The sequence below is a fragment of the Ranitomeya variabilis genome, chromosome 2, assembly GCF_051348905.1.
Source record: "Ranitomeya variabilis isolate aRanVar5 chromosome 2, aRanVar5.hap1, whole genome shotgun sequence".
Classification (NCBI taxonomy): domain Eukaryota; kingdom Metazoa; phylum Chordata; class Amphibia; order Anura; family Dendrobatidae; genus Ranitomeya; species Ranitomeya variabilis.
The window spans coordinates 1,099,489,930-1,099,506,820 of NC_135233.1; positions in this window are offsets into that span (position 1 = coordinate 1,099,489,930).

Here is a 16,891-nt window from a genome sequence, read left to right on the forward strand (position 1 = left end):
AAATCCCGAAGGAATGAGGACATCACACAACTTGGACCACGGGAGATCATTGGTTGTAACTTAGGTGCTGATAAAAGGTCAAGGCAAATTATCATCTGTGTTGCTAAGAAAGATACATATCGGTGTAAGCTTGATCCTGTTATCCAGACGTTTTCAGCAGATTACTTCCCTCTGCTAGCTGAGCTATTTCTGTGACCAGCGTAGTAAGTTTCTCTGTTAATCTGTTTTATTTTATGTAACTTTATATGCTGCATTGTTTTGTCTCCTTTATAGAATCTTTTGTTTATTTTTATAAACACTGCCTATTGTTCTGGATTAAATATAAAATCTAATAGTTCTGTTCCTTTTGTTCTGTAAACTGCCCCCTGAAACCATATGCTACCAGAACCAGGCATCCAGTTAGCCTACATAAAAACGATTGGTGGTGGCAATGAGTAGTTCTTCGATTGTCATGGAGGTAGCAGTGAATGTACCAGGGGTATATACATATATTCTCTACATTGGAATCGGAGGTGTATATACCATACACTTAATGTTAATGTGGAGACACGAGAGTCAATGGGTGCTCTCATCCGCTGGTCCGAAACTACATGCACCAGGGCTCATCCCACTGAGCTCCCGATCTCCTTTCCCATGGGCAGAATACCACTCAGACAACACAGAGTGAGGGTAAAACAGAGTGGCAGTACTTTATTGAACCACCAACAAACAACATTATATAGAACAGTCTCAGCAAATACCCAACATGATGCAAGTTATAGAGTCTCACCTTTCTGCTGGTTCACTGAGATTAGAGCATCTGCAATTTCGGGGCCTCCAGGGCCGACTACCCCAACCATCGGCACCCCGCTTTTGGTGGGCAACCACAAAGAGGAGGTAATGACAAATTTAGGAAGCTGACAGTCTATTGAGGTACGTGGCCAGGTGACCTGATTGTCCCAACCTGGATTCTCCAAACGTCTTTTAGGGTTCAGGGATGGTCAAAGAAGCAGATTTGTATTCCTTTAGCTAGGGCTGGGGTCCCTTAAGCTGACATCCTGTAAAATGGTGTGGTGACACTGCATTTGCTCTGAATTATCCATACATTATTTCAGTAGGTCCAGGGACATGAGTTAGAGTTGATGTGAGAATGACTGTTGACTCTTATTAAGTTATTGACGTAATGTTCACTGGCTGCCATTTGTTGACTGGCTGCTGATTAGCTATTGTATCTGTCCTTGTATTACAGTCCTAGTATTGTTCTATTATCTTTAAGAAACAAAGGCACAATGTTTGTTAATATGTTGATGACCCATTTGTGTTCTACAAACATGAAGGACAATCTATTCATGTTGTTTGCACACTCCAGCAGTGAGGGATGGCCTCCTTCCACCTTCCCCCAAGCATGTGGTGGAATGCCTAAATGATGTTGTGACCTATAAAAAGGAGGATCAGCCTGTGTTCAGAGAGCCTACATTACAGTAACCATGGCATCATCACTCCAACTGAAGAAATACAAGCTGCGTCATTGACCATCACTGAACCCTCAAAGAGAATTAGAGAATCCAGGTTGAGGCAATCAAGTCACCTGGCCTCATTCATTAAAGGACTGTCATCTTCCTAAGCTTGTCGTTAACGCCTCACTGTGGGGGCCTTCCAAAATCAGGGAGCCACTGGTGGCACTCAGCCCTAGAAACAGCTGTAATCCCAGCGAGTCAGCAGAAGGGTGAGACTATATAATTTGCACCATCTTGGGTAATTGCTGGGACTGTTCTGTATGCTAAGGATCACGTTAACCAGATGATTACAATTGGATTCCTTACTTCCTGGTAGCTGAACCATCTCTGTGACCAGCATAGTAAGTTTCTCTGTTAATACATTTTATTTTATGTAACTTTATATGCTGTATTTTTTTCCAATTTGCAAAATCTTTTGTATATTTTTATAAACACTGCCTATCGTTCTGGAATAAATAAAAAATGTAATAGTTCTGTTCTTTTTGTTCTGTAAACCGCACCCTGAAACCATAGGCTATCAGAATGAGGTGTCCAGTCAGCTTGCACAAAAATGATTGGTGGTGGCAGCGAGTAGTTCTTGGGTTGTCGTGGAGGTAGCAGTGACCGCACCGGGGTATATACACATTCCCTGCATTGGAATAGGAGGTTTATATACCTTATGCTCACTGTTAGTTCTCCAATAACCGGCCTTATTGGAAACAGGTGCAGCCTCCTGTTATGACCCCAATGGCGAGGGTCTCAGAGATATCAGCAAGTCTGCGAAGTACAAAAATCCAGCTCATAGGGCAGTGGTAACTGGGTTGTCCATATATCTACTCCTAACGCCAACACTAGAAGTAGCCGGGGAACATGCCTACGTTGGTCGCTAGATGTCTCGCGCCAGCCGGAGGACTAACTACCCCTAGAAGAGGAAAACAAAGACCTCTCTTGCCTCCAGAGAATAGACCCCAAAAGTCGGATACAAGCCCCCCACAAATAATAACGGTGAGGTAAGAGGAAATGACAAACACAGAGATGAACTAGGTTTAGCAAAGAGAGGCCCACTTACTAATAGCAGAATGTAGTAAGATAACTTATATGGTCAACAAAAACCCTAACAAAAATCCACACTGGAGATTCAAGAACCCCCGAACCGTCTAACGGCCCGGGGGGAGAACTCCAGCCTCCCTAGAGCTTCCAGCAAGGATAGGATACAGATTATGTACAAGCTGGACAAAAATGCAAACAAAAACAAATAGCAAAAAGCAAGAAAGCAGACTTAGCTTAATCAAGCAGGAACCAGGATCAGTAGACAAGAGCACTACAGATTAGCTCTGATATCAACGTTGCCAGGCATTGAACTGAAGGTCCAGGGAGCTTATATAGCAACACCCCTGACCTAACGACCCAGGTGAGCATACAAGGGATGATAGACATACCCAGAGTAAAATCACTAGTAGCCACTAGAGGGAGCCAAAAGGTAAATTCACAACAGTACCCCCCCCTTAGTGAGGGGTCACCGAACCCTCACCAAGACCACCAGGGCGATCAGGATGAGCGGCGTGAAAGGCACAAACTAAATCAGCCGCATGCACATCAGAGGCGACCACCCAGGAATTATCCTCCTGACCATAGCCCTTCCACTTGACCAGGTACTGAAGCCTCCGCCTGGAGAGACGAGAATCTAAGATCTTCTCCACCACGTACTCCAACTCGCCCTCAACCAACACTGGAGCAGGAGGCTCAGCAGAAGGAACCACAGGTACAACGTACCGCCGCAACAAGGACCTATGAAATACGTTGTGAATGGCAAAAGACACCGGAAGATCCAGGCGAAAGGACACAGGATTAAGGATCTCCAATATCTTGTAAGGACCAATGAATCGAGGCTTAAATTTGGGAGAGGAGACCTTCATAGGAACAAATCGAGAAGACAGCCATACCAAATCCCCAACACGAAGTCGGGGACCCACACCGCGGCGGCGGTTGGCAAAACGCTGAGCCTTCTCCTGTGACAACTTCAAGTTGTCCACCACATGATTCCAGATCCGCTGCAACCTATCCACCACAGAATCTACTCCAGGACAGTCAGAAGGCTCCACATGTCCCGAGGAAAAAACGAGGATGAAAACCGGAGTTGCAGAAAAATGGCGAAACCAAGGTGGCAGAACTAGCCCGATTATTAAGGGCAAATTCAGCCAACGGCAAGAAGGTCACCCAATCATCCTGATCAGAAGAGACAAAACACCTCAAATACGCCTCCAGAGTCTGATTAGTTCGTTCCGTTTGTCCGTTAGTCTGTGGATGAAAAGCGGACGAAAACGACAAATCAATGCCCATCCTACCACAAAAGGATTGCCAGAACCTGGAAACAAACTGGGATCCTCTGTCCGACACAATATTCTCAGGAATGACGTGCAAACGAACCACGTTCTGGAAGAACACAGGAACCAGATCAGAAGAGGAAGGCAGCTTAGGCAAAGGAACCAGATGGACCATCTTGGAGAAACGATCACATATCACCCAGATGACAGACATGCCCTTAGACACCGGAAGATCCGAAATGAAATCCATAGAGATGTGTGTCCAAGGTCTCTTCGGGACAGGCAAGGGCAAGAGCAACCCGCTGGCACGAGAACAGCAAGGCTTAGCTTGAGCACAAGTACCACAGGACTGCACAAATGACCGCACATCCCTTGACAAGGAAGGCCACCAAAAGGACCTGGCCACCAGATCTCTGGTGCCAACAATTCCCGGGTGCCCTGCCAACACTGAGGAATGAACCTCGGAAATGACTCTGCTGGTCCATTTAGCAGGCACAAACAATCTGTCAGGTGGACAAGAGTCAGGCCTACCAGCCTGAAATCTCTGCAACACACGTCGCAGATCTGGAGAAATAGCTGACAAGATAACTCCTTCCTTAAGAATACCCTCAGGTTCAGCGACTCCAGGAGCATCAGGCACAAAGCTCCTAGACAGAGCATCGGCCTTCACATTCTTAGAACCTGGTAAATACGAGACCACAAAGTCAAAACGGGAGAAAAACAATGACCAGCGGGCCTGTCTAGGATTCAGGCGTTTAGCAGACTCGAGATACATCAAATTTTTGTGATCAGTCAAGACCACCACACGATGCTTAGCACCCTCGAGCCAATGACGCCACTCCTCAAATGCCCACTTCATGGCCAACAACTCCCGATTGCCCACATCATAATTTCGCTCTGCCGGCGAAAACTTCCTAGAGAAAAAGGCACAAGGTCTCATAGTAGAGCAACCAGGGCCTCTCTGCGACAAAACGGCCCCTGCCCCGATCTCCGAAGCATCCACCTCAACCTGAAAGGGAAGTGAGACGTCAGGCTGGCACAAAACAGGCGCCGAAGTAAACCGGCGTTTCAACTCCTGGAAAGCCTCCACGGCAGCAGGAGCCCAGTTAGCTACATCAGAGCCTTTCTTGGTCATATCCGTCAGCGGTTTAACAACGCTAGAGAAATTTGCGTTAAAACGACGGTAGAAGTTAGCAAAACCCAAGAACTTCTGAAGACTCTTAACTGACGAGGGTTGAGTCCAATCATGAATAGCTCGGACCTTGACTGGATCCATCTCCACAGCAGAAGGGGAAAAAATGAACCCCAAAAAGGGAACCTTCTGTACACCAAAGAGACACTTTGAGCCTTTTACAAACAAAGAATTTTCACGCAGAATCTCAAAAACCATCCTGACCTGCTCCACATGCGAGTCCCAATCATCAGAAAAAACCAGAATATCATCCAGATAAACAATCAAAAATTTATCCAGATACTTCCGGAAAATGTCATGCATGAAGGACTGAAAAACTGAAGGTGCATCAGAGAGCCCAAATGGCATCACCAAGTACTCAAAATGACCTTCGGGCGTATTGAATGCGGTTTTCCATTCATCGCCCTGCCTAATGCGCACAAGGTTGTACGCACCACGAAGGTCTATCTTGGTGAACCACTTGGCACCTTTAATCCGGGCAAACAAATCTGACAACAGGGGCAAAGGATACTGAAATTTGACAGTGATCTTATTTAAAAGCCGATAGTCAATACAAGGCCTCAAAGATCCGTCCTTTTTGGCCACAAAAAAGAATCCCGCACCAAGAGGGGTAGAAGAAGGACGGATATGCCCCTTCTCAAGAGACTCCTTGATATATGAACGCATCGCGGTATGTTCAGGTACCGACAGATTAAACAGTCTCCCCTTAGGAAACTTACTGCCAGGAATCAAATCTATTGCACAGTCACATTCCCTATGAGGAGGCAATGCACTGGACTTAGACTCGCTGAAGACATCCTGATAATCAGACAAATACGCCGGAACTTCCGAAGGCGTAGAAGAAGCAATAGACAAGGGCAGGGAATCTCCATGAATTCCATGGCAGCCCCAACTTGACACTGACATAGCCTTCCAGTCCAAGACTGGATTATGGGTCTGTAACCATGGCAAACCCAAAACAACCAAATCATGCATTTTATGCAGAACAAGAAAACGTATTACCTCCCGATGTTCGGGAGTCATGCACATGGTAACCTGTGTCCAAAACTGCGGTTTATTTTTTGCCAATGGCGTAGAATCAATACCCCTAAGAGGGATAGGATTTTCCAATGGCTCAAGAACAAATCCGCAGCGCTTGGCAAATGACAGATCCATAAGGCTCAGGGCCGCACCTGAGTCCACAAACGCCATGACAGGATACGATGACAGTGAGCAAATCAAAGTTACAGATAGAATAAATTTAGGTTGCAAATTACCAATGGCGACCGGACTAACAACCCTAGTAAGACGTTTAGAGCATGCTGAGATAACGTGTAGAATCACCACAGTAGTAACACAAGCCATTCTGGCGTCTATGAATTTTCCGCTCATTTCTAGTCAGGATTCTATCACATTGCATTAAATCAGGTGCCTGTTCAGACAACACCATGAGGGAATTTGCGGTTTTGCGCTCGCGCAACCGCCGGTCGATTTGAATAGCCAGGGCCATAGAATCATTCAGACCTGTGGGAATGGGAAAACCCACCATCACATTCTTAATGGCTTCAGAAAGGCCATTTCTAAAATTTGCAGCCAATGCACACTCGTTCCACTGGGTCAGCACGGACCATTTCCGAAATTTTTGGCAATACACTTCAGCCTCGTCCTGGCCCTGAGACATCGCCAGCAAGGCTTTTTCTGCCTGAATCTCAAGATTGGGTTCCTCATAAAGCAAACCGAGCGCCAGAAAAAACGCATCAATATCAGCCAATGCCGGATCTCCTGGCGCCAGCGAGAAAGCCCAATCCTGAGGGTCGCCCCGTAAAAAAGAAATAACAATTTTCACTTGCTGAGCGGAGTCTCCAGAGGAACAGGGTCTCAGGGACAAAAACAATTTACAATTATTCCTGAAATTTCTAAACTTGAATCGGTCTCCGGAAAACAGTTCAGGAATCGGTATCTTAGGTTCTGACATAGGATTTCTGAAAACATAATCTTGTATGCCCTGCACACGAGCAGTAAGCTGGTCCACACCTGTAATCAAGGTCTGGACATTCATGTCTGCAGCAAACACAAGCCACTCAGAGGTAAAGGGGAAAAGAAAAAAAAAAATGAGAGAGAGGAAAAAAAAAAACTCAGAACTTTCTTTCTTATAATCCCGCTTCTGCAATGCATTTAACATTTAATACGGTCCTGGCAAACTGTTATGACCCCAATGGCGAGGGTCTCAGAGAAACAAGTAAGTCTGCGACGTACAAAAATCCAGCTCATAGGGCAGTGGTAACTGGGTTGACCATATATCTACTCCTAACGCCAACACTAGAAGTAGCCGGGGAACATGCCTACGTTGGTCGCTAGATGTCTCGCGCCAGCCGGAGGACTAACTACCCCTAGAAGAGGAAAACAAAGACCTCTCTTGCCTCCAGAGAATAGACCCCAAAAGTCGGATACAAGCCCCCCACAAATAATAACGGTGAGGTAAGAGGAAATGACAAACACAGAGATGAACTAGGTTTAGCAAAGAGAGGCCCACTTACTAATAGCAGAATGTAGTAAGATAACTTATATGGTCAACAAAAACCCTAACAAAAATCCACACTGGAGATTCAAGAACCCCCGAACCGTCTAACGGCCCGGGGGGAGAACTCCAGCCTCCCTAGAGCTTCCAGCAAGGATAGGATACAGATTATGTACAAGCTGGACAAAAATGCAAACAAAAACAAATAGCAAAAAGCAAGAAAGCAGACTTAGCTTAATCAAGCAGGAACCAGGATCAGTAGACAAGAGCACTACAGATTAGCTCTGATATCAACGTTGCCAGGCATTGAACTGAAGGTCCAGGGAGCTTATATAGCAACACCCCTGACCTAACGACCCAGGTGAGCATACAAGGGATGATAGACATACCCAGAGTAAAATCACTAGTAGCCACTAGAGCAGTGATGGCGAACCTATGACACGCGTGTCAGTGCTGACACGCGTAGTCATTTTCAGTGACACGCCGGCCGCGGCCCCATAGAAATTGCTTCTTTCCCAGGGTCTGAAGGAGAGGAAACTCTCCTTCAGGCCCTGGGAACCATATTAATATGTAAAATAAAGAATTAAAATAAAAAATATTGCTATACTCACCTCTCCGACGCAGCCTGGACGTCCGCGAGGGAACCGGCAGCGTTGTTTGCTTAAAAATCGCAGTTTTCCTTCCTTACTTGAAGTCCCGGCTTGTGATTGGTTGCGTGCCGCCCATGTGACCGAGACGCGACCAATCACAGCAAGCCGTGACGTAATTTTAGGTCCTTCAGGATTTTAAAATTACGTTCCGGCGTTGTGATTGGTTGCGTCGCCCATGTGACCGCACGCAACCAATCACAACGCCGGAACGTAATTTTAAAATCCTGAAGGACCTAAAATTACGTCACGGCTTGCTGTGATTGGTCGCGTCTCGGTCACATGGGCGGCACGCCACCAATCACAAGCCGGGACTTCAAGTAAGGAAGGAAAACCGCGATTTTTAAGCAAACAACGCTGCCGGTTCCCTCGCGGACGTCCAGGCTGCGTCGGAGAGGTGAGTATAGCAATATTTTTTATTTTAATTCTTTATTTTACACACATTAATGTTGTTTCGATACCGATACCCGATACCACAAAAGTATCGGATCTCGGTATCGGAATTCCGATACAGCAAATATCGGCCGATACCCGATACTTGCGGTATCGGAATACTAAACAATGGCATCCGATCCGATTTTTTATCGGATCGGATGCCATGCAGGAGGTCTGTGGGTCCAAACAACAGAGCTCCGGTGCAGAGCGTCTAGGCCTGGGACTTCCGGTAGGCCAGGCGCAGCTCCCGGAAGTCCCAGGCCTCTGCGTCGGATCTGTGTTGTTTGGGCGACATTGCGCTGCTCCCTGCTGCGCCGACCAGAAGTCCCAGGCTGCACCGACCAGAAGTCCCAGGCTGCACTTCTGAGGCCTGAGGAGATAGCTGTCTGGAGGCCCTGTGATAGCTGTCTGGACTCAGGCCCTGTGATAGCTGTCTGGACTCAGGCCCTGTGATAGCTGTCTGGACTCAGGCCCTGTGATAGCTGTCTGGACTCAGGCCCTGTGATTGCTGTCTGGACTCAGGCCCTGTGATAGCTGTCTGGACTCAGGCCCTGTGATAGCTGTCTGGACTCAGGCCCTGTGATTGCTGTCTGGACTCAGGCCCTGTGATTGCTGTCTGGACTCAGGCCCTGTGATTGCTGTCTGGACTCAGGCCCTGTGATTGCTGTCTGGACTCAGGCCCTGTGATAGCTGTCTGGACTCAGGCCCTGTGATAGCTGTCTGGACTCAGGCCCTGTGATAGCTGTCTGGACTCAGGCCCTGTGATAGCTGTCTGGACTCAGGCCCTGTGATTGCTGTCTGGACTCAGGCCCTGTGATAGCTGTCTGGACTCGGGCCCTGTGATAGCTGTCTGGACTCAGGCCCTGTGATAGCTGTCTGGACTCAGGCCCTGTGATTGCTGTCTGGACTCAGGCCCTGTGATAGCTGTCTGGACTCAGGCCCTGTGATTGCTGTCTGGACTCAGGCCCTGTGATAGCTGTCTGGACTCAGGCCCTGTGATAGCTGTCTGGACTCAGGCCCTGTGATTGCTGTCTGGACTCAGGCCCTGTGATTGCTGTCTGGACTCAGGCCCTGTGATTGCTGTCTGGACTCAGGCCCTGTGATTGCTGTCTGGACTCAGGCCCTGTGATAGCTGTCTGGACTCAGGCCCTGTGATAGCTGTCTGGACTCAGGCCCTGTGATTGCTGTCTGGACTCAGGCCCTGTGATTGCTGTCTGGACTCAGGCCCTGTGATAGCTGTCTGGACTCAGGCCCTGTGATAGCTGTCTGGACTCAGGCCCTGTGATAGCTGTCTGGACTCAGGCCCTGTGATAGCTGTCTGGACTCAGGCCCTGTGATAGCTGTCTGGACTCAGGCCCTGTGATTGCTGTCTGGACTCAGGCCCTGTGATAGCTGTCTGGACTCAGGCCCTGTGATTGCTGTCTGGACTCAGGCCCTGTGATTGCTGTCTGGACTCAGGCCCTGTGATTGCTGTCTGGACTCAGGCCCTGTGATAGCTGTCTGGACTCAGGCCCTGTGATAGCTGTCTGGACTCAGGCCCTGTGATTGCTGTCTGGACTCAGGCCCTGTGATTGCTGTCTGGACTCAGGCCCTGTGATAGCTGTCTGGACTCAGGCCCTGTGATTGCTGTCTGGACTCAGGCCCTGTGATAGCTGTCTGGACTCAGGCCCTGTGATAGCTGTCTGGACTCAGGCCCTGTGATTGCTGTCTGGACTCAGGCCCTGTGATAGCTGTCTGGACTCAGGCCCTGTGATTGCTGTCTGGACTCAGGCCCTGTGATTGCTGTCTGGATTCAGGCCCTGTGATTGCTGTCTGGACTCAGGCCCTGTGATAGCTGTCTGGACTCAGGCCCTGTGATTGCTGTCTGGACTCAGGCCCTGTGATTGCTGTCTGGACTCAGGCCCTGTGATTGCTGTCTGGACTCAGGCCCTGTGATTGCTGTCTGGACTCAGGCCCTGTGATAGCTGTCTGGACTCAGGCCCTGTGATAGCTGTCTGGACTCAGGCCCTGTGATTGCTGTCTGGACTCAGGCCCTGTGATTGCTGTCTGGACTCAGGCCCTGTGATTGCTGTCTGGACTCAGGCCCTGTGATAGCTGTCTGGACTCAGGCCCTGTGATAGCTGTCTGGACTCAGGCCCTGTGATAGCTGTCTGGACTCAGGCCCTGTGATAGCTGTCTGGACTCAGGCCCTGTGATTGCTGTCTGGACTCAGGCCCTGTGATAGCTGTCTGGACTCAGGCCCTGTGATTGCTGTCTGGACTCAGGCCCTGTGATTGCTGTCTGGACTCAGGCCCTGTGATTGCTGTCTGGACTCAGGCCCTGTGATTGCTGTCTGGACTCAGGGCCTGTGATAGCTGTCTGGACTCAGGCCCTGTGATAGCTGTCTGGACTCAGGCCCTGTGATAGCTGTCTGGACTCAGGCCCTGTGATAGCTGTCTGGACTCAGGCCCTGTGATTGCTGTCTGGACTCAGGCCCTGTGATTGCTGTCTGGACTCAGGCCCTGTGATTGCTGTCTGGACTCAGGCCCTGTGATTGCTGTCTGGACTCAGGCCCTGTGACTACTACAGCAACCATCATCCAGTGAACTGTGGGGTGTCATTGGCCATTACTGAGATAAGTGAGAGGGAGGCATCAGTGATGGCGAACCTGTGGCAGTCCAGCTGTTGCAAAACTACAATTCCCATCATGGCTGGCCATTCAAAGCAAAGGCTTTGGCTGTAAAGACATGATGGGAATTGTAGTTTTGCAACAGCTGGAGTGCCACAGGTTCGCCATCACTGGAAGAATTCCCCCTCCCCCTCACTTATCTTAGTTCATGGCACCCCACACAAGTTAAATAATAGCAAGACCAACAAAAGAAACCAACTGACAGATGAACAAAGAAGTCACTAAGCAGGTAAGTTAATTCTAACTATACATATTTGTTATTTAAACTATACATGTCGCAAAATTATGTTTTTTTATCAAGGTGACACACCACCCAAGTTATGCTCGGTTTTTTGTCGAATTTTGACACACCGAGCTCAAAAGGTTGCCCATCACTGCACTAGAGGGAGCCAAAAGGTAAATTCACAACAGCCTCCTCCTTTAATATTCGGTCAATTGCGTAATTGTCCAGACGATAGGGGGCTGCATAGAGTTGTTTGTGACAAAAAATATAACAGCGGGGTGGTTCAGTTGCAACTTCCCTGGCTGCGATCTTTGACAATCTGCGTGATCTCTCTGGTGCATTCTTTGAGAGGGACAGCTGCTACATCACCTGTACTCAAATACAGTGATAACTCTATCTGTGGTGTTTCATAGGACTGCAGGTGACATCAACTTCATTATCTGTACTCAGAGTTATCTGTGGTGTTACATAGGACTGCAGTTATTAGGTGACACATTTTCTGCTTGTCTACAGCTGAGTGCAGTGACACCTCATAACCACATGGTGACAATGTTGTGCAGGCCATTCTGTGCGCCGTGTGAGCCTCTGACTTGTGGTCTATGAGATACTAACAGCTTTCAGCACTGTGAGCGGTGGCACCAATCCCCTTGAAGCCGGAGATCTGGGGCACCAAACCCCCTTGAAGCCGGAGATCGGGGGCACCAAACCCCTGGAAGCCGTAGATCTGGGGCACCAAACCCCCCTGGAAGCCAGAGATCGTGGCACCAAACCTCTGGAGCAGGAGATAGGGGCACTGACTAAACCCCTGGAAGCCGGAGATCGTGGCACCAAACCCCTGGAAGCCGGAAATCTTGGACAACAAACCTCTGGAGCAGGAGATCGGGGCACTGACTAAACCCCTGGAAGCCGGAGATCGCACTACAGCAGCGGACATCTTGGCACTAAATCACTTGATGCCGCAGATCAGGGCAATAAACCAATTGATACAGGAAACCTGAGCACTGGGTAATCCATAGATCAGGGCACTACACGATTGAGCACCGGGAATGAAGATGTCATAGATCAGGGCACTACACGAATGAAGGTGCCATAGATCAGGGCACTGCAGGATTGAACAACTGAAATGAAGGTGCCTTAGATCGGGGAACTATAGGATTGAGCACCAGGAATGAAGGTGCCATAGATCAGGGCACTACACGATTGAGCACCAGAGATGAAGGTACCATAGATCAGGGCACTACACGATTGAGCACCAGAGCTGAAGGTACCATAGATCAGGGCACTACACGATTGAGCACCAGGAATGATGGTACCATAGGTCAGGATACTACACGATTGAGCACCAGAGATGAAGGTACCATAGGGCAGGGCACTACACGATTGAGCACCAGGGATGAAGGTGCCATAGATCAGGGCACTACACGATTGAGCACCAGAGATGAAGGTACCATAGATCAGGGCACTACACGATTGAGCACCAGGAATGATGGTACCATAGGTCAGGATACTACACAATTGAGCACCAGAGATGAAGGTACCATAGATCAGGGCACTACACGATTGAGCACCAGAGATGAAGGTACCATAGATCAGGGCACTACACGATTGAGCACCAGAGATGAAGGTACCATAGATCAGGGCACTACACGATTGAGCACCAGGAATGATGGTACCATAGGTCAGGATACTACACGATTGAGCACCAGAGATGAAGGTACCATAGGTCAGGGCACTACACGATTAGCACCAGAGATGAAGGTACCATAGGTCAGAGCACTACACGATTGAGCGCCAGGAATGATGGTACCATAGGTCAGAGCACTACACGATTGAGCACCAGAGATGAAGGTGCCATAGGTCAGGGTACTACACGATTGAGCACCAAGAATGAAGGTGCCATAGGTCAGAGCACTACACGATTGAGCACCAGAGATGAAGGTGCCATAGATCAGGGCACTACACGATTGAGCACCAGAGATGAAGGTACCATAGGGCCGGGCACTACACGATTGAGCACCAGGAATGATGGTACCATAGGTCAGGATACTACACAATTGAGCACCAGAGATGAAGGTACCATAGATCAGGGCACTACACGATTGAGCACCAGGAATGATGGTACCATAGGTCAGAGCACTACACGATTGAGCACCAGAGATGAAGGTGCCATAGGTCAGGGCACTACACGATTAGCACCAGAGATGAAGGTGCCATAGGTCAGAGCACTACACGATTGAGCACCAGAGATGAAGGTGCCATAGGTCAGGGCACTACACAATTGAGCACCAGAGATGAAGGTACCATAGATCAGGGCACTACACGATTGAGCACCAGGAATGATGGTACCATAGGTCAGGATACTACACGATTGAGCACCAGAGATGAAGGTACCATAGGTCAGGGCACTACACGATTAGCACCAGAGATGAAGGTGCCATAGGTCAGAGCACTACACGATTGAGCGCCAGGAATGATGGTACCATGGGTCAGAGCACTACACGATTGAGCACCAGAGATGAAGGTGCCATAGGTCAGGGTACTACACGATTGAGCACCAAGAATGAAGGTGCCATAGGTCAGGGCACTGCGCGACTGAGCGCCAGGAATGAAGGTGCCATAGGTCAGGGCACTACATGATTGAGCGCCAGGAATGAAGGTACCATAGGTCATGGCATTACACTCGTGGACACCGTTTCCTGGGAGCAGGGCCCGCCTGTGCGTCATGTTTATCTTATGTGTACACACCATGTAACAAATAACAATGGGAACTTATTGTGTTGCAGATTTTTGTTCTCTTCCAAGGTTTCTCTATGTAGAACAATTAGTCGGAGTGCGCAGTGCCCCTGACTCCATTAACCCATAAGGGATCTGCAGCAGATACAATATAAAGGATAATATTATGGAGTCCGCCTTTTAGCTTTTATCCGTTGTTATACCGGTATGATGAGTGACTGCAGCTCAGCTGCATGGCCTTCGAGATGTTGGGGCCGCGCTTCTCATCTGTAGATCCTCCAGCAGGACATGTTTTCAGGATCTAATGTCTTTATTGTCAGTGGCTCTTCAGTGGATATCCTCAAATCATGACCTGTTGGGGGGATAGATGTCTGGACTAGGATCTGAATTCTCCTGCCTTATCATCATAGACTGTTTCTTTGTCCTCCATGCTTTACACTGCAGCTCATTGTGTTCTGTTTGGCTGGTGTATATAAGCACAAGCTCAGATTATAATTGAATGGACATGAGAAAATGAGAATTATCGGTCGTAGGGGAATGAGCCTCTAGTGGGGTCTGCTGCGGCCGCAGCCCCTGTATAGCTGTAACACTGCAGTGATGAGAGGTGTATTATCATACATTACCCCCAGGAATGGCAGATATAAATGAGCGCCCCCCCGGGGGCTGTGGACAGATGCTGGGAGAGGAGGTGACGGCTTCTTGTAGGTGCACTGCGACAGATCGGTGTCTTGTGCGCTGATAATAGCACTAGGCCCAAGTGCAGGGGATATACTCTGATGTGATGTCCCACTGTACAGCATATCGAACATAGAGCAGAGGGGCCCCAAGAAAGAAACATATAGGGCCCCTCAGTAATCCTGCTGCTTAGTGTTAACCCTTACATTTACTGGACAGCTCAACTTTTTACCCTCAATGACCCCCTCTATCCTGTGAACACCCACCCGACTACAGCTTTGTCCTCTAGCTACAACTGTTTGCCACCTGCCCTGGCCTCAGCCTTGTTCCCTGACTACCAGTGTTCTCTACCTGCCTTGACCTCAGCCTTGTTCCCTGACTACCACTGTTCTCCACCTTCCCCGACCTCAGCTTTGTTCTCTGAGTACCACTGTTCTCCGCCTGCCCAGACCTCAGCCTGGTTCTCTGACTACTACTGTTGTCCACCTTCCCTGACCTCAGCCTTTGTTCTCTGACTACCACTCTTCTCCACCTGCCCTGACCTCAGCCTTGTTCTGAGTACCACTGTTCTCCAGCTGCCCTGACCTCAGCCTTGTTCTCTGACTACCAGTGTTATCTACCTGCCCTGACCTCAGCCTTGTTCTTTGACTACCAGTGTTATTCACCTGCCCTGACCTCAGCCTTGTTCTCTGACTACCACTGTTCTCCACCTGTCCTGACCTCAGCCTTGTTCTCTGACTACCGGTGTTCTCCACCTTCCTTGACCTCAGTCTTGTTATCTGACTACCTCTGTTCTCCACCTTCCCTGACCTCAACCTTTTTCTCTACCAGTGTTCTACACCTGCCTTGACCTCAGCTTTGTTCTCTGACTACCACTGTTCTCCGCCTGTCCTGACCTCAGCCTTGTTCTTCGAGTACTACTGTTCTCCACCTGCCCTGACCTCAGCCTTGTTCTCTGAATACCAGTGTTTACTGCCTGCCCTGACCTCAGCGTTGTTCTTTGACTACCAGTGTTATTCACCTGTCCTGAGCTCAGACTTGTTCTCTGACTACCACTCTTCTCCAACTGCCCTGACCTCAGCTTTGTTCTCTGATTACCACTGTTCTCCGCCTGCCCTGACCTCAGCCTTGTTCTCTGTCTACCACTCTTCTCCACCTGTCCTGAGCTTAGCCTTGTTCTCTGAATACCAGTGTTCTCCCCCTGCCCTGACATCAGCCTTGTTCTTCGAGTACTACTGTTCTCCACCTGCACTGACCTCAGCCTTGTTCTTTGACTACCAGTGTTATTCACCTGTCCTGACCTCAGCCTTGTTCTGTTCTCCAGCTGCCCTGACCTCAGCCTTGTTCTCTGAGTACTACTTTTCTCCACCTGCCCTGACCTCAGCCTTGTTCTCTGACTACCAGTGTTCACTACCTGCCCTAACCTCAGCCTTGTTTTATGACTACCAGTGTTCTCCACTTGTCCTGACCTCAGCCTTGTTCTCTGGCTACCACTGTTCTCCACCTGCCCTAACCTCAGCCTTGTTCTCTGACTACCAGTGTTCTCCACCTTCCCTGACCTCAGCCTTGTTCTCTGACTATCACTGTTCTCCACCTTCCCTGACCTCAGCCTTGTTCTCTACCAGTGTTCTACACCTGCCTTGACCTCAGCCTTGTTCTCTGACTACCACTTTTCTCCACCTTCCCTGACCTTGCTCTTGTTCTGTATCTCATCATCTAGTTTCACGCACAAGATTGGGAAGTCACATTGTGAGAGGTGATGGGCCCAAAGATAGTAGTTTTATCAGAGACCAAAGGGGAAGAAAATCATCTTGAAGACAGAACAGCTCTAGAAGACTGAGGTCGAAGCACAAGACGGAAGGGGGGGAGTAATGTTGTGTCTTTGACTACCAGTGTTATTCACCTGTCCTGACCTCAGCCTTGTTCTCTGACTACCACTGTTCTCCACCTGTCCTGAGCTCAGACTGGTTCTCTGACTACCACTCTTCTCCAACTGCCCTGACCTCAGACTTGTTCTGATTA